General features: G+C 42.3%; 1 pseudogene; it reads right to left on the reverse strand.

Moving 5' to 3' along the window:
• Nucleotides 1–22,312, reverse strand: part of LOC104996128 — a 39,227-nt pseudogene extending 16,915 nt beyond the window's left edge.
• Nucleotides 22,313–24,021: the final 1,709 nt, after the last annotated feature.

A 24,021-nucleotide genomic window follows, 5' to 3' on the forward strand; every position in this document is an offset into this window, starting at 1 on the left:
TGACAGACACCACCCTTATGGCAGAAAGTGAAAAAGAACTAAAGAGCCTCTTGATGAAAGTGAAAGAGGAGAGTGAAAAAGTTGGCTTAAAGCTCAATATTCAGAAAACTAAGATCATGACATCCAGTCCCATCACTTCGTGGCAAATAGATGGGGAAACAGTGAAAACAGTGGCTGACTTTATTTTGGGGGGCTCCAAAATCACAGCAGATGGTGATTGTGGCCATGAAATTAAAAGACACTTACTCCTTGGAAGGAAAGTTATGACCAACCTAGATAGCATATTCAAAAGCAGAGACATTACTTTGCCAACAAAGGTCCATCTAGTCAAGGCTATGGTTTTTCCTGTGGTCATGTATGGATGTGAGAGTTGGACTGTGAAGAAGGCTGAGCACCGAAGAATTGATGATGTTGAACTGTGGTGCTGGAGAAGACTTTTGAGAGTCCCTTGGACTGCAAGGAGATCCAACCAGTCCATTCTAAAAGAGATCAGTCATGGGTGTTCATTGGAAGGACTGACATTGAAGCTGAAACTTCAATAATTTGGCTACCTGATGCGAAGAGCTGACTCATTTGAAAAGACCCTGATGCTGGGAAAGATTGAGGGCAGGAGGAGAAGGGGACGACAGAGGATGAGATGGTTGGATGGCATCATTGACTCAATGGACATGAGTTTGGGTAAACTCCAGGAGTTGGTGATGGACAGGGAGGCCTGGCATGCTGTGGTTCATGGGGTCACAAAGAGTCAGATATGACTGAGCAACTGAACTGAACTGAACTGATGCACCCAATATAGGAGCACCTCAATACATAAGACAAACATTAACAGACATAAAAGGAGAAATTGATAGTAACACAGCAATAGTAGGAGACTTTAACACCCAACTCATATCAATGGACAGATCATCAAGATAGAAAATTAATAAGGACCCACAAGTCTTGTATGATAGGTTAGACAAGATGGATCTCATTGATATCTTCAGGACATTCCATCCAAATGCAGATGAATATACCTTCTCAAATGCTCATGGAACTTTCTCTAGAATAGAATACATCTTGGGTCACAAATCAAACCTTAGTAAATTTAATAAAATTGAAATCATATCAAGCATCTTTTCTGACCACAATGCTATGAAACTAGATATCAATTACAAGAAAAAAAACTGTAAAAATCACAAACTCATGGAGATTAAACAATACATTTCTAAATAATGAACACGTTACTGAAGAAATCCAAAAGGAAATAAAAAAATTCATAGAAAAACATGACAATGAAAACAAGACAACTCAAAACCTATGGGATGCAGCAAAAGCAGTTCTAAGAGGGAAGTTTATAGTAATACAATCCTACCTCAAGAAACAAGAAAAACATCGAATAGACAACCTAACTTTACACCTAAAACAATTGGAAAAAGAAGAACAAAAACCCAAAATTAGTAGAAGAAAAGAAATCATAAAGATATGAGCAGAAATACATGAAAAAGAAATGAAAGAAACAACAGTAAAGATTAATAAAACTAAAAGCTGGTTCTTTGAGAAGATAAATAAAATTGACAAACTTTTAGCCAGACTCATCAAGCAAAAAAGAGAGAAGAATCAAATCAACAAAATTAGAAATTAAAAAGGAGAGGTTACAACAGACAGTGCAGAAATACAAAGGATTATGAGAGACTATTATGAACAACTATATGGCAATAAAATGGATAACCTGGAAGAAATGAACAGATTCTTAGAAAAGTTCAATCTTGTAAGACTAAACCAGGAAGAAATAGAAATTAGGGACAACCCAATTATAAGCACTGAAATTGAAACTGTGATCAAAAATTTCCCAAAAAACAAAAGCCCAGAACCAGATAGCTTCACAGGAGAATTCTGTCAAGCATTTAGAGAAGAGCTAATGCCTATCCTTCTAAAACTCTTTCCAAAAATTACAGAGGAAGGAACACTTCCAAACTCATTCTAGGAGGCCACCATCACCCTGATACTAAAACCAGAAAAAGATAACACACACAAAAAAGAAAATTACAAGCCAATATCACTGATGAACATAGATTCAAAAATCCTCAACAAAATCTTAGCAAACAGAATTCAGCAACACATCAAAAAGCTCATACACCATGATCAAGTTGGGTTTATTCCAGGGATGCAAGGATTCTTCAACATATGCAAATCAATGTGATACACCATATTAACAAATTGAAAGATAAAAACCATATGATAATCTCAATAATGCAGAAAAAGGCTTTGACAAAATTCAGCACCCATTTATGATGAAAACTCTTCAAAAAATGGGCATAGAAGGAACCTACCTCAACATAGTAAAGGTCATATATGAAGAGCCTACAGCAAACATTATTCTCAATGGTGAAAAAATGAAACCATTCCCCCTAAGACCAGGAACAAGATAAGCATGTCCACTTTCACCACTATTATTCAACATAGTTCTGGAAGTCATAGCTAAAGCATTCAGAGAAGAAAAAGAAATAAAAGGAATCCAGATCAGAAAAGAAGAAGTAAAGCTCTCACCTGTTTGCAGGTAACATGATACTGTGCATAGAAAACCCTAATCAGAAAATTACTAGAGCTAAAGAGTAAATTTAGCAAAGTCACAGGATACAAAATCAATACACAGAAATCACTTGCATTCCTATATTCTAACAATGAAAAATCAGAAAGAGAAATTAAGAAATCAATCCCATTCACCTTGCAACAAAAAGATTAAAATATCTAGGAATAAACCTACCCAAGGAGACAAAATAACTGTATGCAGAAAATTATAAGACACTGATGAAAGAAATCAAAGATGACATAAAAGATGGAGAGATATTCCTGGTTAGGAAGAATCAGTATTGTGAAAATGAGTATACTATAGATTCAAATGCAATCTATAGATTCAATGAGACCCCTATCAAATTACCAATGCCACTTTTAACAAAACTAGAAAAAAATAAGTCAAAATTTATATGGAAACACAGAAGACCCCAAATAGCCAAAGCATTCTTGAGAAAGAAGATTGGAGGTAGAGGAATCAACCTTTCTGATTTCAAATTATTCTACAAAGCTACAATCATCAAAACAGTATGGTACTGGCACAAAAACAGAAATATAGACCAATGGAACAAGATAGAAAGCCCAGAAATAACCCCATGCACCTATGGGTACCTTATTTTTGACACAGGAGGCAAGAATATACAATAGGGCAAAGACAGCCTCTTCAATAAGTGGTTCTGGGAAAACTGTACAGTGACATGTAAAAGAATGATATTAGAACACTTCCTAACATCATACACAAACATAAACTCAAAACAGATTAAAGACCTAAATGTAAGACCAGAAGTATAAAACTCTTAGAGGAAAACATAGGCAGAAGACTCAATGACATAAATCAAAGCAAGATCCACTATGACCCACCTCCTAGAATGATGGAAATAAAAACAAAAGTAAGCAGTTGGGACCTGATTAAACTTAAAAGCTTATGCACAGCAAAGGAAATTATAAGCAAGGTGAAAAGACAACCCACAGAATGGGAGAAAATAATAGCAAATGAAACAACTGACAAAGGATTAATTTCCAAAATACATAAACAGCTCATACAACTCAAAACCAGAAAAACAAACAATCCAATCAAAAAGTGGGGAAAAGACCTGAACAGACATTTTTCCAAAGAAGACATACATATGACTAATAAACACATGAAAAGATGCTCAACAACACTCATTATTAGAGAAATGAAAATCAAAACTACAATGAGACATCACCTCACAACAGTCAGAATGGCCATCATCAAAAAGTCTACAAACAATAAATGCTGGAGAGGTTATAGAAAAAAGGGAACCCTCTTGCACTGCTGGTGGGAATGTAAATTGATACAGCCACTATGGAAGACGGTATGGAGATTCCATAAAAAAAATTAGGAATAAAACCACCATATGACCCAGCAATCCCACTCCTGGGCATATACCCTGAGGAAACCAAAATTGAAAAAGACATACGTACTCCAATGTTCACTGAAGCCCTATTTACAATAGCTAGAGCATGGAAGCAACCTAGATGTCCATCAACAGATGAAAGGATAAAGAAGTTGTGGTACATATACACAATGGAATATTACTCAGCCATAAAAAGGAACGCATTTGAATCAGTTCTAATGAGATGGATTAAACTAGAGCCTATTATACTGAGTGAAGTAAGTCAGAAAGAGAAAGATAAATATTGTATACTAATGCATATATACAGAATCTAGAAAGATGGCATCAAAGAATTTATTTGCAGGGCAGCAAAGGAGAAACAGACATAGAGAACAGACTTACGGACATGAGGAGAGGGGAAGAGAGGGTAAGACAAATGGAGAGAGTAACATGTAAACTTACATTACCATATGTAAAATAGATAGCCAATAGGAATTTGCTGTATGTTTCAGGGAACTCAAACAGGGCCTCTGTATCACCCTAGAAGGCTAAGATGGGGTGGGAAATGGGAGCGAGGTTCAAAAGGGAGGAGACATACATATACCTATGGCTGATTCATGTTGAGGTTTGACAGAAAAGCAACAAAATTCTGTAAAGAAATTATGCTTCAATGAAAAAACAAATTAAAAAATAAATAAAAGAATCCACCTGTCAGTGCAAGGGATACAGCTTGGATCCCTGGTCTGGGAAGATTCCATATGCTGTGGAGGAACTAAACCCACGCTCCATAACTCCTGAGCACTCGACTATAGCCTGAGACCTGTGACTACTGAAGCCCACATGCCCTGGAGCCCATGCTCTGCAATGAAAGAAGCCAGCAAAATGAGAAACCAATGCATTTCAACTAGAGAGTAACCCCTGCTTGCCAGAACAAGAGAAAGGCTGCACTCAGCAAAGAAGACCCCGTACAGCCTCCCTGCCCCCTCAAAAAGTACATAAATAAATAACAATTTTTAAACAGCATGAAAATCATTGAGATGTACCATTTTTATCATATGAAGTAATCTTTTGATGTTTTCTGAATGTTTTTTCAGGAAATGACTTTACATAATCTGGCTTTCCCATATAACTTTTTTTCCTCCTTATAACTTTCAGTTCCTCAGAGCAATCTGAGAAGCCACCTTTCTGGCCATAATCTGTAAAGTCACCAAGTAAAACATATTTGTCACATTTTAAGTTGTGCATTTCTTGTCATTTTACATGCTCTTCCAAGACCTTTTCCCAACCCACAGTGTCCTGTCCCCACTCACCTGAGTTCCAGGCGTTAGATGAAAACTGTCGACTAAAACACCTGAAAGTCACCACCTGAAAGTAGAGAATTATTTTACTTGGTTCGGAATGTTTAGGACCCAAGCCCAGGAGACAGCATCTCAGAGGCTCTGAGAAAACTGCTCCAAGGAGGCAGGAGGGGGAGTCAGGCTATTTACAAGTTTGTAACAAAGGGAGCAGGCAGTAACATCAAAGATTATTGTGAGGTAAAAAAAAAAAAAAAAGATATCAAGATAAGGAATTTAACATTGTATGTATGGCAAGATACAAGCCCCTGGGCTCACTGAATCCATTCCTTTCATATGCACCTCAGCTCTCTGGGGTCAAATCTTGTTCCCTTGTTCACGCGAAGGGTGGCAAACGTGGAAGATGGCTGCTTCTTGCATTCCCGACCAGCTCCTCGGCTACGACCCTGGGGAATGGCGACATCTGCTGGATTGGAGGTTTACATCACTGTGCAAATATTTGTACTCAAGTGGCATGTACAGGACAGCCCAATTTTTAAAAATATATTTATTATTTTGATTATTTGGCTGTGCTGGGTCTTAATCATGCATGCAGGATCTTTGCTCTCCCTTGTGCCCCTGAGGCATCTTTTAGTTGTGGCAGGCGAATATTTAGTTGCGGGATATGCGATCTATTTCCCTAACCAGGTATTGAACCCAGGGCCCCTGAATTGGGAGCATGGAGTCGTACCCAGTGGACCACCAGGGAAGTTCCACGATGTCAAGAATTATTAAAAATTCTAAAGTATACCATCTTGAACAGAAAATTGATTTCTATCTTCTACCAGCAGGTGATCATTTCTATGATCTACCAGCAGGTGGCCTAGGAGACCTAGAGCTCAGAATGTCTATCACTGAAGATGAATCCAGTCTCTTATTTCCTCCCACCCTCATCCCCCCTTCACAAGCTACTGGATCAGCTTAAGTGAACCATCATGTATTGGTGACCACATGTAATACGTGAGTCCAATATCAGTCTCTGGGTTTTGCTTTCCTCCGCGTTGTAAGCAGTAGAAGGATAAAGACTTATGCTATTCACTAGGAGGGAGAAGCTTGGGAGGAAAAAAAGCATTATGGAGTTCTTACACAATAAGGAGCTCTTGCTCAACAACTCCTGAGCCAAGTCCTCAACAAGTAATATCTCACTGGATCCTACTAAAAATCCCATAAACAGTGTGTGCATCATTATATTCATCGTGGGGAAAACAAAGCTCTGCCTATGAGCTATATCCCAGCCCTATATGCCCCTCTTCCTCAGAATAAACAATTGCAGCCTCTGAATCCTTAGCAGGGAAACTTTATTTGGTTGCATTTTGTTTAGACACCCTGTGAGGATTAAATTTATGTGTCAGCTTCATTGTGAGATGAGATGCCAAGATCTCAGATCAAACACTAATTCTGGGGGAATCTGAAAGGGAATTCTTGGAGGAGAATAGCATGGACTCAGTAGACGGAGTCAGGAGATCAGCCCTCACCAGTGTGGGAGGGCATCGTCTTATCCTGTGGGGGCCTGATGGAACAAGGGCTACTGCTCTCCCTCTCCCTCTCTTTAGCCATGAATACTGGAGCTTCTGATTCCTGAACCTTGAAACTCCAGGACATACACAAGTGGTGCCTTTGTTCTCAGGCCTTTAGCCTTGACTTAGTGCTACACCATCACTTCCATTGTTTTTCAAACTTAAGATAAGGTCTGAACTAAACCACACTTTGTTCTAGTTCTCTAGGCAACAGACAGCAGACAGTGGGACTATTAAGCCTCTATAACCATATAAGCCTCTCTTTACCTGTCTATATGACAGGTGAATCTTGAATAAGTTCAACATGGTTGAACTGCTCAGACTAACTTAGATGAGGATTTCTTTTTAACAGTGAATTTGGTCTACATCATATGTAGTTGGTTGAATTTGAGGATGATGAACTAGGATAGGGAGTGCCCACTCTGAGTTATTTGTAAAACATAACATATATTTATTATATATTTGGAAATTCTGATAACCAGACAAGCTGTCTTTGACTTTTCTGATAGAGAGGAACTGGAATTGTAATGGGAATTAACAGCCAATTCTGATGTGACCAACCACCCAAAATGATGCAATACTGAAATGTGGTATGGAAATAAAAAATCCATGTTAAATGTTTTGTTATTTTAGCATTTTGTTAAAAGGAATTTGCATGTCTGGCCACAACTCAATTATATCAATAAGGACCACTACTTACCCATGACAGGCATGAAACAGTGAGAACCAGTCTCAACCTTTTTGGATGTAGGGAAAACATCTTGCAGAAGTGGGGACCTTTCCTTTGGCACTAAAGCACACACAGTGGCAAAAAACTGTGATGTATACACTGACTGGTTGAAGCATGAAGAATACCCACACCCAAAGTGAAGGCTTGAATCAGCAGTAAGAGCCCTGCTAAGAGCTCTTCATTCCAATAGTTCATTGCACACTGAGTATGTTCCCTTTTGTGTCTATTAAACCACTGAACAGACAAATAAATAATCCAGGAGGTACGAGTTGCCTCAGGGGGCTTACATTGTGGCTCAGATGGTAAAGAATCTGCCTGCAGTGTAGGAGACCTAGGTTCGATCCCTGGGTTGGGAAGATCCCCTGGAAAAAGGAATGCCTGCCCACTCCAGTATTCTCTCCTGGCTAATCCCATGAACAGAACAGCCTGGTGGGCTACAGTCCATGGGGTCCCAAAGAGTCAGGCACGACTGATTGACTAAACACAAACACACACACACAAACACACACACACACACACACACACACACAAGCAATGCCCCAAGAAGAATTTCTTTATTCTGTCTTAGAGAATGAATAAATTATAGGATTGATAAGGTTTTGAATCATGGACAATGTGCCTTTTTTAATCAGTAACTGGAGATAGCTGAGGCATAAATTGAACACAGAATATATCATGGAGGATAGCAGTTGGTCTTCCATGAGTGTTTCTTTATTTATTGTTTAATAATTTTTACTGGAGATTAGCTTTACAATGTCACATTAGTTTCTTGCTTTACAACAAAAAGAATCAGTCATATCAATACATTTATCCACTCTCGTTTTAGATTTCCTTCCTGTTCAGGTCACCAGGAGGATCTCTTTATTCCTGACAATTTCTTCACAACAGTATCCCCAGGGTTAACTGAACCACATTTGGGTTTCCAGTGTGTATCCACCCAGGTTCATAACAGATTCTAGAAGAACATGTCCCTGAAAGTCCAGTCCCCTCCCAGAGTCTACGTTTGCCCTGCAATCCTGCACCACCCCCACCACTATCACCTTTCCTTCTCCCATTCATATTGTGCATATTCCTGAAACCATTCTAGATTTCAGTCTCCAAGAGCACAGAAGAAAGCTTCTGATAGAGGCAACCCCCTAGGCAGGGGCAGGACAGCTGTGTACAATGGGCTCCATGTGATGGCATACATCCTCACCACAGGGAGGACAGGGGCTGAGACTTATCCAGATGATCCTGGGATGTCCCAAGTCTCTGAGAATCTCCAACAGCTGAGCCCAAAGTCGGGCAAGTCTCACTTCCAGGAGAACACCCCGAGGTTTGTAACTCTCCTGAGGGGCAGGATAGCGCTCTGGCCTTAAACAGGGCAGCACAGCGGTGTGTCGCAGCAGCTTCTCCATGACGGCCGTGGACAGGAGGTTCCCACACAGGCTGAAGGACCTGAGCTAGGAGCAGCAGCTCAGGGCAGGCAGGAAGGCCTCCAGCTGGGAGTCTGTGATCCCACACACATCTAAGTCCAGTTCCTGGAGGGTGGCTGCGACTTTCTGCAGCAGAACTTGGAGGGGCTCAGGCCGAAAGTCAGTCATGGAGACACCGCTGAGATCCAGGCTCTTGAGCTGACTGATGTCTGGGCTCTGGGACACGTGGGTCAAGTCTGATTCTGTAAGCCGGCACTTGGTTATTGACAGGCTGTCCAAGGGGAACTTCAGGCACCTGGGGAGAAACCAACCAATTAGTTCTTGGAAAATGGGTGCCAGATTACATACTCAGTTCAGTCACTCAGTCATGTCTGACTCTTTGCAACCTCATGGACTGCATCAAGCCAGCCTTTCCTGTCCATCACCAACTCCTAGAGTTTGCTCAAACTCATGTCCATTGAGTCAATGATGCTATCCAAACATCTCATCCTCTGCCGTCCCCTTCTACTCCTGCCCTCAATCCTTCCCAGCATCAGGGTCTTTTCAAATGAGTCAGTTCTTTGCATCAGGTGGCCAAAGTATTGGAGTTTCAGCTTCAGCATCAGTTCTTCCAATGAATGTTCAGGACTGATTTCCTTTAGGATGGACTGGTTGGATCTCCTTGTAGTCCAAGGGACTCTCAAGACCCTTCTCCAACACCACAGTTCAAAAGCATCAGTGCTTCAGCGCTCAGCTTTCCTTGTCATCCACCTCTCACATCTATACATGACTACTGGAAGAACCACAGCTTTGACTAGACAGACCTTTGTCAGCAAAGTAATGTCTCTGCTTTTTAATATGCTATCTGTGTTGGTCATAGCTTTTCTTCCAAGGAGCAAGCATCTTTTAATTTCATGGCTGCAGTCACCATCTGCAGTGATTTTGGCATGCACCCCAAAAAAAAAGTCTGTCACTGTTTCCCTTGTTTCCCTCTTCTATTTGCCATGAAGTGATGGGATTGGATTCCATGATCTTCATTTTTTGAATGTTGAGTTTTAAGCCAGTTTTTTCACTCTCCTCTTTAACTTTCATCAATAGGCTCTTTAGTTCCTCTTTGCTTTCTGCCTTACGGGTGGTGTCATCTGCATATCTGAGGTTATTGACGTTTCTTCCTGCAATCTTGATTCCAGCTTGTGCTTCATCCAGCCCAGCATTTCACATGATATGCCCGGCATATCAAGTGAATGATATGCCGGGCATATCATTTATCAAGTTAAATAAGCAGGGTGACAATATACAGCCTAACATACTCCTTTCCCAGTTTGAAACTAGTCCATTGTTCCATGTCTGGTTCTAACTGTTGCTTCTTGACCTGCATACAGATTTCTCAGGAGGCAGGTCAGGTGTTCTGGTATTCCCATCTCTTGAAGAATATTCCACAGTTTATTGTGATCCACACAGTCAAAGACTTTGGCATAGTCAATAAAGCCAAAATAGATGTTTTTATGGAACTCTCTTGCTTTTTCTATGATACAACAGATTTTTGCAATTTGATCTCTGGTTCTTCTGCCTTTTCTAAATCCAACTTGAACATCTGGAAGTTCACGGTTCACATACTGTTGAAGCCTGGCTTAGAGAATCTTGAGCATTACTTTGCTCACATGTGAGATGAGTACAATTGTGTGGTAGTCTGAACATTCTTTGGCATTGCCTTTCTTTGGGATTAGAATGAAAACTGACCTTTTCCAGTCTGTGGCCACTGTGAGTTTTCCAAATTTGCTGGCATATTGAGGGCAGCACTTTCACAGCATCATCTTTCAGCATTTGAAATAGCTCAACTGGAATTCCATCACCTTCACTAGCTTTGTTCATAGTGATGTTTCCTAAGGCCCATTTGACTTCTAACTCCAGAATGTCTGGCTCTAGGTGAGTGATCATACCATTGTGGTTATCTGGGTCTTTAAGATCTTTTTTTGTATAGTTCTTCTGTGTATTCTTGACACATCTTCTTAATGTCTTCTGATTCTGTTAGGTCCATACCATTTCTGTTCTTTATTTCACCCATCTTTGCATGAAATGTTCCCTTGGTATCTCTGATTTTTTTGAAGAGATCTCTAGTCTTTCCAATTTTATTATTTTCCTCTATTTCTTTGCTTTGATCACCTAGGAAAGCTTTCTTATCTCTCCTTGCTATTCTTTGGAACTCTGCATTCAGATGGGTATGTCTTTCCTTTTCGCCTTTATCTTTAGCCTCTCTTCTTTTCTTAGCTATTTGTAAGGCCTCCTCAGACAATCATTTTGCCTTTTTTAATTTCTTTTTCTTGGGGATGGTCTTGATCACTGTCTCCTATACAATGTCACAAACCTCTGTCCATAGTTCAGGCACTCTGTCTATCAAATCTAATCCCTTGAATCTATTTGTCACTTCCACTGTAAAATTGTATGGGATTTGATTTAGGTCATACATGAATGGTTTAATGGTTTTCCCTACTTTATTCAATTTATGTCTGAATTTGGCAGTAAGGAGTTCATGATTTTGATAGCTTACAGTGAATGATGTTGGATTCATGATCTCCAAAGAAAATTTAGCTTTAGGATGAGGGACCAGGCTTGATCACTCAAGAACATTTGTGTAGCAGAGTTTTAATAAAATAAGAAAAGGAACAGAGAAATCTTCTGACACAGACATCAGAAGGGGTATGGAGAGTGCCCCCCTAGCTAGTTTTATCAAGGCCTTATATACTTTTATGAGACCCATTCCTACAAGATACATCTTAAATTAACAAGATTAAAATGAACAATAGAAAGATTTTACCAGACCCACTCCCATAATATACATTTTAAGATGACAGGATTAGTCAGAAGGTTCTTGTTAAGGAGAAACATGTCCTCGAGCAAGATACACTGTTATATTGACTAAGACAAAACTCCTTGAGAGCCCCAGACCGATTTCTCCAACTCCTCCTCCTCCACCTTCTCCTCCCCCTCCTCCTCCTCCTCCTCCTCAGGAACCCTGGACTTCTTACCAGCCAACCTAGGTATTGACTCTCTCAATCTGAGCTACAGTCAGCTCCCAGTCTTGTTTTTGCTGACTGTATAGAGCTTCTCCTTCTTCCGCTGCAAAGAATATAATCAATCTGATTTTGGTATTGACCATCTGGTGATGTCCATGTGTAGAGTATTCTTTTGTGTTGGAAGAGGGTGTTTGCTATGATCAGTGTGTTCTCTTGGCAAGACTCTGTTAACCTTTGCCCTGATTCATTTTGTACTCCAAGGCCAAACTTGCCTGCTACTCCAGGTGTCTCTTGACTTCCTCATACTTTTGCATTCCAGTCGCCTATGATGAAAAGGACATTTGTGTGTGTGTGTGTGTATTAGTTCTAGAAGGTCTTATAGGTCTTCATAGAACTGTTCAACTTCAGCTCCTTCAGCATTAGTGGTTGGGGCATAGACTTGGATTACTGTGATACTGAATGGTTTCCCTTGGAAACAAACAGAGATCATTCTGTCATTTTTGAGATTGCTCCCAAGTATTGCCTTTCAGACTCTTGTTGACTATGAGGGCTATTCCATTTCTTCTAAGGGATTCTTGCCCACAGTAGTAGATATAATGATCATCTGAATTAAATTTGCCCATTCCAGTCCATTTTAGTTCATTGATTCCTAAAATGTCAATGCTCACTTTTACCATCTCCTGTTTGACCACTTCCGATTTACTTTGATTTATGGACCTAACATTCCAGGTTCCTATGCAATATTTTTCTTTACAGCATCAGACTTTTACTTCCATCACCAGTCATATCCACAACTGGGTGTTGTTTTCACTTTGGCTTGTCTCTTCATTCTTTTTGGAGTTACTTCTCCACTCTTCTCCAGTAGCTTATTGGGCACTTACCCAGGAACTGTGGTGTTGGAGAAGACTCTTTAGAATCCCTTGGACTGCAAGGAAATCCAACCAGTCTATTCTGAAGGAGATCAGCCCTGGGATTTCTTTGGAGGGAATGATGCTGAAGCTGAAACGCCAGTACTTTGGCCACCTCATGCGAAGAGCTGACTCATTGGAAAAGACTCTGATGCTGGGAGGGATTGGGTGCAGGAGGAGAAGGGGACAAAGGATGAGATGGCTGGATGGCATCACTGACTCAATGGACGTGAGTCTGGGTGAACTCTGGGAATTGCTGATGGACAGGGAGGCCTGGTGTGCTGCGATTCACAGGGTCACAAAGAGTTGGACACGACTGAGCAACTGAACTGAACTGAGAGAGGCAGACAGAAAAGAAAGAAGATGTTACACTGCCTGCTTTAGAAATTGAGGAAGAGGCCATGAGCTAATGAAGGCAGATGACTGGAAGCTGGAAAAGGCAAGGAAATAATTCACCCTTAGAGCCCCCATCCTTGTGGCAGAAAGTGAAGAGGAACTAAAAAGCCTCTTGATGAAAGTGAAAGAGGAGAGTGAAAAAGTTGGCTTAAAGCTCAACATTCAGGAAACGAAGATCATGGCATCTGGTCCCATCACTTCATGGGAAATAGATGGGGAAACAGTGGAAACAGTGTCAGACTTTATTTTGGGGGGCTCCGAAATCACTGCAGATGGTGATTGCAGCCATGAAATTAAAAGATGCTTACTCCTTAGAAGGAAAGTTGTGACCAACCTAGATAGCATATTCAAAAGCAGAAACATTACTTTGCCAACAAAGGTCGGTCTAGTCAAGGCTATGGTTTTTCCTGTGGTCATGTATGGATGTGAGAGTTGGACTGTGAAGAAAGCTGAGCACCGAAGAATTGATGCTTTTGAACTGTGGTGTTGGAGAAGACTCTTGAGAGTCCCTTGCACTGCAAGGAGATCCAACCAGTCCCTTCTGAAGGAGATCAGCCCTGGGATTTCTTTGGAAGGAATGATGCTAAAGCTGAAACTCCAGTACTTTGGCCACCTCATGCGAAGAGTTGACTCATTGGAAAAGACTCTGATGCTGGGAGGGATTGGGGGTAGGAGAAGAAGGGGACGACAGAAGATGAGATGGCTGGATGGCATTACCGACTCGATGGACATGAGTGTGAGTAAACTCCAGGAGATGGTGATGGACAGGGAGGCCTGGCATGCTGCGATTTATGGGGCTGCAGAGAGTTGGACACGACTGAGCAACTGAACTGAACTAGAGCCTCCAGAGGGAGCACAGCCCCTAGAGCTCCCTGTGGACTTCACATTTCTCGATCGGGAAGGGAATAAACCTGTGTTTCTTTAGGACACTGAGATTTTGATTACAGCCTCAACTGGACTTATACTGTCTTTCTGGTCCTTTTAACAAACCTGTCAAACTCCTTCCCTGGTCAGTTCCAACACATGTAATTTCTATAGTCTGAGCCACTCTGTCCTCCCTCCCAACCTGTCCCTGCATCTGTCTCGTCCCTCTCAGCATTCTAGTCTCAGCCTAAATGTCTACTCATCAAAGAAGGCCTCCTTGGCTAGATCCTCATGGCCCCATTACTGCTGTCATGCACCCCTTTACTTCAGCGCACCCCCAGGGAACTCTCTATGACCCACAGGCCATCAAGGCCCCCACTTTTGTAAGCGTGTCCCCTGACATCACACTCTCACATTAGTGCTTGTTTAACATTCCTTTCCTTCTGAATTGAAGGCTCTGAGGTCAGAGGTTGGTTTGACTATGGCTCAGTGGATATTTGTGGGATGAATGAATGGTGCAGGAGTGCGAGGAGGCTAGCTGGCTCCAGCTCAGCTGTCACTTCTGCGTTCATCACAACTTTCCTCTCTTCTGTATTCTCCCATCAGTCATTCATTCAATAAAAATTATTCATTGAGAGTCTGTACCAAGTTTGCAGAACTTGGAATCATGTTATATTTCTGGGCCTAAGTTTTTTCTTGTGTGAAATGGGGGTAATTGAAGATCCCTCCAGCATCTCCTGACATTCACTTCTGTCTCCTGCAAACTAATGACATTCCATGTTTGATACTCATTTATTCGTGGACTGGTAAAGAAAACAACCTGTGGGTTTGGAGGAGGTGCCTGCAAGCATGCATGCTCAGGGCTGTCCAATTCTTTGTGACCCCATGGGGTGTAGCCCAACAGGCTCCTCTGTCCATGAATTTTCCAGGTGAGAACCCTGGAGTGGGTTCCATTTCCTCCTCTAGGGGATCTTTCCAATCAAGGGATTGAACCTGAGTATCTTACGTCTCCTGCACTGGCAGCAAGTTCTTTACCACCACATCAGCTGGGAAGATTTGGAGGAGAGGCAGGAGCTATACAACACAGACAGTGATTCCAAGACCTCAAAGGTGGGCCTTCTTTAAAACTAGTGGTGGCTCTGCAGCCACCTGCTCTCTGGCACATCCAATGGTATGGTGGACCTCCATGTGATTCACATGGTGTTGTGGTGGTGTGGCAGTTTTCAGAAGTGTGCTGGGATGTGCTGGGAGCAAGGGCTGATATGGAAGCTCTAAAGGTGGCCAGACTCCAAGTGGGCCATTCGAGGATGTGGGAACATGGAGGGTATTCAGGGGACCTTCCTTGCATGGGCAATAATCAGCTGTGAAGTTGTGACAGAGAAAATCAGACAAAGGTATCAGTGGTAAAGTCATATTTTATTCAAAACTATACAATACAGGAAAATAAACCCCATCATGAAAATGGACGTCATTCACAATTCAACTGGTACAAGTATGGAGTCACCACCAAGAAGCAGGGTTTTGCCGGGTTTGAAATTTCTAAGAGGAGACATCAGATCTGGGAGGGATTCTGGATGAACCAATCTAGAAGATTTCTTGCTGAAGGGAACACAACATTATCAGATAACAAGAGTGGACAGTGAGGAATTTTGATCACATTTTGGAGATGATTTGATATCAAGAGTGTGGTTTCTTGCTGAACAATTCTTATTCAAAGTGGATTTTACATGCAAACCCTCAGACATTCCTGGGAGAAAGTCAGGAACTTGAAAAAACATTGATCAAACAATGTTTTTAGTTGAGAGAATTTTGTTGGAGCACTGGGTGGACTGTGCAAATACTGATATAATGAAGTGTGTGGCCAACTTGGGAACAGGTAAAGGTCACTGGTGATGGGCAGGGAGGACTCAGGCAGGTCACATGGGACTTGGAATAAAGAGGAGCTACTTGGTAAGATTTCCACAGTTTGAGTCACATTCTCTATATCTCTGCAATGGTTGCAGGGAGATGATTTTGTCAGTGGACAAAGGAACAGGAATGGAGAGCAGGGAGAGAGCACAACCTGCATCCTGGCTGGGTTAGAGCATTTGTGTTGGACACATGTAGGTGGACAGACACAGGGGCACCACAGCCTTGGCTGTTTGCAGGCAGCTTGGGTGTAGATGTGGTGAAAACATAGAGCTGAGGATGACCACTGGAATGCTGTTTGTCCACTGGGGTCTTGTCCTCTATTTATGGTGATGTGTTTCTATGAATTGAATGTTTGTTCCCCATCTCCTACTCCATCTCTCATACACCATCCCTCACACCCCAAAAATTCATATCTTGAAGCCTCAAACCCCAGGGTGATGGGAGTTGGAGTTTCCTTAGAAGATAACTAGGTTTGGATGAGGTCATGGAGCTGGAGATCCTTGAGCCATTTGGTGCCCTTAGAGCCAAATGAAGAGACTTGAGCTCCCCTCCCCACACCAAGTGAGGAAACTAGGAAGCTTGTTCCCTCCACAACCCAACCTCACTGCCTCTCTGATCTCAGACTTTCAACCTCCAGAATTGGAAGATGTAAATTTTGTTTGTTTAAGCCCCTCAGTCCATGGTATTGTTATAATGGCCTGAACTGATTCAGACACACCTGAAAGGGATAGAAAGAGTGTACAGGAAGGTGGAAGGTATTTATGGGCTCATGATTTTTTTTTTCTTGGAAAATCACACAGCACATTGTAAGAAGTCGGTGCTGTATATACTAGGTTAAAGTAAAATACAGGTGATATGGCTGACTTTATAATGTAATCCACTCTTAACAGAAAATTCCCTATGACTATAACATTCATTCATTATTTCAGGTTATAGGTAATTTACATGAAAATATATATTGACCACAAGTCAAGTGTTATTTCTTCTATATCCTGTATTTTTATATTATTATCAGTTGATAATATAATGTTGATTTTCCCCACGTTGACTTTATAATGAAAAATAATATTTGACTATAAATTAATGATAAATTTTCCCATGGACCATGCATTTATAGTCATTTACTGCCTTGTCAGGATCTGTGGTCAGTTATGGGACCACAGGGTGATAGAGATACTGTTCCTACCCTTTATGGGACAATGTTTGCCTAATTGGGGATATTGCTGAGAAAAAAATATTTTTAACACATACTGTTATCCTACAACCCAGCAGTTTGACGCCTTGATATCCTTCCAAAGGATTTGAAACATTCTATCCACACAAATACATGCATGTTACCTGTAGCCCCCCAGGCTCCTCTGAACATGGGATTCTCCAGGGAAGAATACTTCAGTGGGCTGCCATGCCCTCCTCCAGAGGATCCTCCTGACCCAGGGATCACACCTATCTTAGGTCTCCTGCATTGGCAGGTAGGTTCTTTACCATTAGTGCCAGTGGGAAGCCCATTATTTATTCATGGCCTCATATAAATGCTAAGTCCTTTTTCTTTCCTTTCTGTTGAAGGAATAAAGGGTAATCTTGAGGAATGAAGAATCCTAGGGGTGTCTGCTAGCAGGGGAAAAGAAGGAAACAACTCATTTCTTGAACCTCCTCCTCTGTGCCAAACCTGGAGCAAAGGCCTCAGTGTGCATCATCTCATTGATCCTACAGGATCCCCATATGCCTGTGTGCATTATTACCTCCATTCTATAGAAGCTGTACCTGTTTTTTAGATCCCCCTCCATCCCCAGACCAACAATATCAGCCCCTGAATCCTCAGCAAGGAGCCTTCATTTGGGTGCCCTTGTTTACAGACACTGTACTGGTTAATTTTATGGGACATTGATTCTGGGCATTTCTGAGATGGTGATTCTGGGAAAGATTATCATTTGAATCCACCAACTGTGTGAAGGGATCTGCCCTCACGAATGTGATGGGGTTTCATCCAATGCCTGGGGGCCTGAATGGAACAAGGTACTATCTTTTCTCCCTCTTTCTCTTCTTCCCCATGAACACAGCAGCTTCTGGCTCTTGAAACTTGAGACTCTGTGGCTTACATGAGTGGTCCCCTGGTCCTCAAGACTTTAGCCTCACACTTGGAATTATATCACCGGCTTCCCCCATTTTCAACCCTGAGTACTGGCCTGAGTTATAAAACTGGATTTTCTGGTTCTCTCGCTTACAGAGCAGACCATGGGACTTCTCCATCTCTATAGCCCCTTTGAACTCATCCCCACAATAATCCCTTCTAATACATACCTACATATACAGATTGCTCTTGACCAACATGCCATGAAACTGCTCCGATCCTCTTACTCGTGGACATTTTTCTATAGTAAATATAGCACTACCCCACCTACAGGCGCTTAAATCTCAGGATGTGGACCAAAGGTAGGGAGAGTTGACTATGAGTTATAAGGTGTAAATAGAGGGAGTTTTTTTTTTTTTTTATGGGCTAATAATATGTGGATGATAAAACAGGCTTCCCTGATAGGAAGAGATAGTAGGTGTTACAGGAATAAAGTACATCTCTCAGTGACATAACCTAACATATAAAAGGATGCAATTTCTTAATGTGACTTAGAAATACTAAAACCAAGTGATGCACCTGTATGATTTTAGTATTAAGACAAAAGGAAATGGATGTCTTTACTGGTCAAAACTGCACACTCATGATAGGCATGGGTTGTAAGGACAAGGGGTCCTGGCTCATCTGCATACAGATGATGCCTTCCAGAACTGAGAGTCTTGACTTGTGAAGCGAAGCCATGTCACAGCACAGAAGGAGAAACTGAGACCTATGTGGAATCACTAGGAGAACAATGAGAACTGCTCATGTCCAGGTTCACGGCCTGAATCAGCAGTGAGGACCATGTCAAGAGTCTTCGCTCCAATGGTTCATGGTGAATGAGTACGTTTTCCTTGTTGTGTGCAGTTAACCCACTGAGCCATCACAGAAGTAAGGAGGCAAAGATGTCCCAGACAGAATAGAGAACTGGTGGGAATAATGGGGATTGAAGATCATAGACAATTCAGTTCCCTTTCTTTCAGTAACTGAAAGTAACTGAAGATTTCTGAGATGGAACAGAGAAAACAGGTCATATCAGGAAGGGCACCAGTCCATACACACCAAAGTTTTCTTTATTTCTATTTCTTTACAATCATCCACCCAGGAATGATGCCACATGTACATCCCAAGTTTGCTCTAAAAAATTAGATTCTTTTTTCTGATGCTATAAATACATGCCCCAGAAAGTCCCATCACCTCCCCGAGTCTATATTTCTCTCTGCAATCCTGAATCTCCCTCCACCTTTCCTTTTCCCATTCAAATTAAACTAATGTCTGAAGCCATAGGTGTGTTTTCACGTTAAGAAATCCCCATGTCCTAGAAGCCAGTTTCCAAGTGCCCAGAGAAAGTTTTGGATAGAGGCAACCATTAGGCAGGGGTTAGTACAGCTGTATATAATGGGCTCCACATGATCGCATATGTCATCACTATGGTATGGACAGGGACTTAGGAAAATCCTGATGGTCTTGGGCTGGACTAAGTTCCTCATAATCTCCATCAGTGGAGCCTGAAGCTGGGCAAGTCTGCCTTCCAGAGGAACACCCTGGGGGCTGTAACTCTCCTGAGGGGCAGGATACCATTCTTGCCTTAAACAGGGCAGCACAGCAGTGTGTTATAGCGTCTTCTCCATGACAGCCATGGATAGAAGGTCCCACTTAGGTTGAAGGACTTGAGATGTGAGCAGTGGCTCAGGGCAGGCAGGATGGCCTCAAACTGAAAGTCCCTGTTCCCACATTGATCTAAGTACAGTTCCTGGAGGGTGGCTGCAACTTTCTCCAACAGAACTTGGAGGAGCTCTGGATTAAAGTTGACCAACCAGACACCACTCAGATCCAGGTCTTTTAGCTGAGAGATGTTCGGGCACTGGGACAGGGGGGTCAAGTCTGATTCTGTTAGCTAGCAGTTAGTTATTCAGAGGTTTTCCAAGGTTGTCTTAGGGACTTGGGGAGAAACCAAACAATTAGTTCTTGGAAACTGGGTGTCAGCTGTCTACAGGTGATTAGACAGATGGTTTGTTCAGGGCAAATGTTAAGTCTGACCATCTGATGAAGGTCAAAACACTGATTGCCCAGTCTCGTTCTAGGCTCAGTCCTGTCACCTTCACTATATAACTGAGTCAATTCACAGAACCTTGAAAGTTTGCTCCCTCATCTATCAAGCAGTGTACAACATGACTCCACTTCCTTCGGAGGATGAATGAATATAATGCAATGCACTAAAATGTGTTCAGAGGAGAGGCTGACACAGCCTCAGTCAAGTGTGAACATCCCTAATTTTTACTGCTGTGTGATTGGATGAAAAATCATTTTGGCTAAGGCTTCCTTCAGTCCACTGTTGGCTCTATATGCCTACACATCTGGACAGGTGAGGCTCTGGGGAGATGTGTATAAAGAAGCAACTTACACAATCCCACAACATCAAATGTGATGCCAGTCTAGAGGGGCTCACTTACATCCCTGCATCCTCTACAAATTTTCTACCACTTACTATTACCCTTTTCTCTCAGCTTGATTAACATCATCTCCTGAATCATGCTTTCCCCTTATATTAATTACCTCATTTATAGCACAAGTCAGTCTTTTACAGAGAGATCAATTAAGACATCCTCATTGTGGTGACAAACCTTGTGATCACAAGTTTTTCCTTAGAAATGCTCTGGTCTGATGTGTTTTCCACATGTAAAAGTCCTTGTATTTTCTATATTTTAAGTCTTTTGACATAGACACCTCTATTGAAGGAAAAAGTTATCAACCTTCTATTGCCAAATCCAAACATTTCAGTCTATAATCTATACCTCCCTAGCAGGGTGTCCCTTTCAAGAGCTACTATGTCAGGTCAGCCCCCAACCTTGATTTGTGTGGTCATGGGGCACCACACTTCAGGACACAGCGCCTTTGATACTCTAATGTTATGTTCAGTGTCACCCAGCCAGTGGTCCACTCTCACCTGAGCAACTGGTCCAGGCAGCCTTCAAGGAAGGAGGGAGACTCCATATGGAGATCCTCGAGGTGGCCCAGCCTCAGGAACTGAGAGGTTATTTGGACAAAGTGATACTGCTCCTGCTTCTCACAGACAGACATGTGGATGGGGAAGAGATGGAACCTTTGTAAATTACTCACCTGGCCCAGGAAAGGAGCAAACACGGCCAGGGTGGACAGATGCCAGCTGCAATTCACGTTCACCTCCTGGATACAGTCCAGCTGCATCATATTCAGGACCTTAGTGATACTTTTCATGGCATTGCAAAGATCTTCAGCTTCTTTCAGCACAAGTGTATGGATGCATTTCTCTGCTCCACCCACCTGAAAAGGTAAGTGAGGAAGTTGTCCAGGGTCCTTTTTTTCAGGGAAAGGTCTATGAAAATCCTCAGTGGAGCCACACGCTGCTTTGCCATTGACTTGGACTCAGCCACTGGTGCCCTTCATGACTTGTGCATCTGGGAGTGCTGGCTCCACCCCACATGCTCCAGAAGTTAGGGCCAAAGTCCCTCAGATCTAGCACCCATAGTTTGTACTTCCTATTAGGGAAAAAGAAGATTGGTGGGGATGCATTAAAATCCACCCAGAAAGAAGCTACAGCATAGAATCTGGCTACACGCTGCCCTCCTCTGCTGTAACTTCAGATTCCTGACTTCACAGGCTGCCTTGTCTTTTTCCCTCTCTGACTCCCTTTCCTCCATCTCCCTTTCCCCTCTTCTCCTCTCTGATTCTCCACTTTTAGTAACTCTAAGCAGGACTGGGAAAAGGTAGGGAACATCCTTTCAGCTTCCAGAAGATATTTCTCTTAGTGATCCAAGGCCTCTAGGCTTCTTCACTGCCATCCTCAGATTCCGGTAGTCCATCCCTTCCCATCCACATTCCCTCACCCTAGCTGTCTCCTCCAGGACACCCAGGATTCTACCAGGTTACTCACATAAGACTCACCTGGAGCGAACCTTCTGGGCAAGCAGGTCATCAAGTGCTTCCAGTACTGCCTGTAGAGGCCCCACATGTGGCATGTCCATCAGGTTCCCCAGAGGCAGGTATATAAAGGGTCAAGCTTGCACCATGACCTTCAGGGTCTCAATGCATCTCCTATCGAAGGCTTTCCTGAAGAGAGGTGAGAAGAGCTCTGTGGGTGGAAACTCCAAAGCGGAAATGGCTGAGGCCTCACCCCTCAGCAGGCTTGTTCCTGCCAGGTCCAGGAGTCTGGATGGGCTCTGTGTGTTGCCAAAACTTTTCACTCTCATCTCATATTCAAAGAATTTGTTAACACAATAAACCACTCATTATATACAAATAAATAATACAGATATTTATTAGAGAATTATCTAGCTTACTTTCAATATACTAACATTAAAAGAAAAAAGAAATAGAAACAGCAGAGGATGCATTACCAAATTGGGTTTTAACCAACATCCAGACTTAATCAGTGCTGCGAAGTCCCCTGTCACAGCACATCTGGAGTCCCAACTGGGAAAAGGTCACAAGCAGAGCATCAGCTCCGTGGGTGAGACATCAAAATTGCAGTTCAATGTTCCTGCTTATAATCCCAGGACCGAATCATCATCAAACTGTAAGTCTGGTTTCCTGTTAATGCCGTTTGTTTTGTCTTGTAAAACTTGGAATGTTGTTAAGCCTGGGGCTTGGTTGGCCAGGCCCCCTCCAGTTCAGTTCAGTCACTCAGTCCTGTCTGACTCTTTGTGACCCATGGATTGCAGCATGCCAGTCTCCCCTGTTCATCACCAACTCCTGAAGCTTGCTCAAACTCATGTCCATTAAGTCGGTGATGCCATCCAACCATCTCATTCTCTGTCATCGCCTTCTCTTCCTGCTTTCAATCTTTCCCGGGATCAGGGTCTTTTTCAATGAATCAGTTTGCATCAGGTGGTAAAAGTATTGGAGATTCAGCTTCAGTATCAGACCTTTCGATGAATATTCAGGACTGATTTCCTTTAGGATTGACTGGGTGAGTCTCCGTGCAGTCCAAGGGACTCTGAAGAGTCTTCTCCCCAGCTCAAAAGCATAAATTCTTCAGTGCTCAGCTTTCTTTCTATAGTCCAACTCTCACATCCATACATGACTAGGAAAAACCATAGCTTTGACCACATGGCCTTTGTTGGCATAGTAATGTCTCTGCTTTTTAATATGCTGTCTAGGTTGGTCAGAGCTTTTCTTCCAAGGGGCAAGTGTCTTTTAATTTCATGGCTGCAGTCACCATTTGCAGTGATCTTGGAGCCCCCAAAAATAAAGTCTCTCACTGTTTCCACTGTTTCTCCATTTATCATGAAGTGATGGGACCAGATGCCATGATCTTAGTTATTTGAATGTTGAGCTTTAAGCCAACTTTTTCACTCTCCTCTTTCACTTTCATCAAGAGGCTCTTTAGCTCTTCATTTTCTGCCATAAGGGTGGAGTCATCTGCATATCTGAGGTTATTGATTATTTCTCCCAGCTATCTTGATTCCAGCTTGTGCTTTATCCAGCCTGGCATTTCACATAGTATAGTCTGCATATAAGTTAAACGAGCAGGGTGACAATATACAAGCTTGATGTACTCCTTTCTTGATTTGGAACCCGTCTGCTGTTCCATGTCCAGTTCTAACTGTTGCTTCTTGACCTGCATACAGATTTCTCAGGAGGCAGGTAAGGTGGTCTGGTATTCCCGTCTCTTGAAGAATTTTCCACAGTTTGTTGTGATCCACACAAAGGCTTTGGCATAGTCAATAAAGCAGAAGTAGATGTTTTTCTGGAACTCTCTTGATTTTTCGATGATTTATAGTGTTGCAAGTCTTGCCATCACAGCAGGCAGTCACTCCCAGTCACTCCCAGTCAGGGCAGTGCCCAGGCAGGTTAGAAGCAAAGTCAGAGGCCTGCTCTGCTCTTTTGCCTCTGAAGCCTGAAGAAGACTACGTCTATTTTATTTCCCTAACACTCCACATACTCATCCTGACTCTGT

This window comes from Bison bison, unplaced genomic scaffold, assembly GCF_000754665.1.
Source record: "Bison bison bison isolate TAMUID 2011002044 unplaced genomic scaffold, Bison_UMD1.0 scf7180017864289, whole genome shotgun sequence".
In the NCBI taxonomy this organism is placed as follows: domain Eukaryota; kingdom Metazoa; phylum Chordata; class Mammalia; order Artiodactyla; family Bovidae; genus Bison; species Bison bison.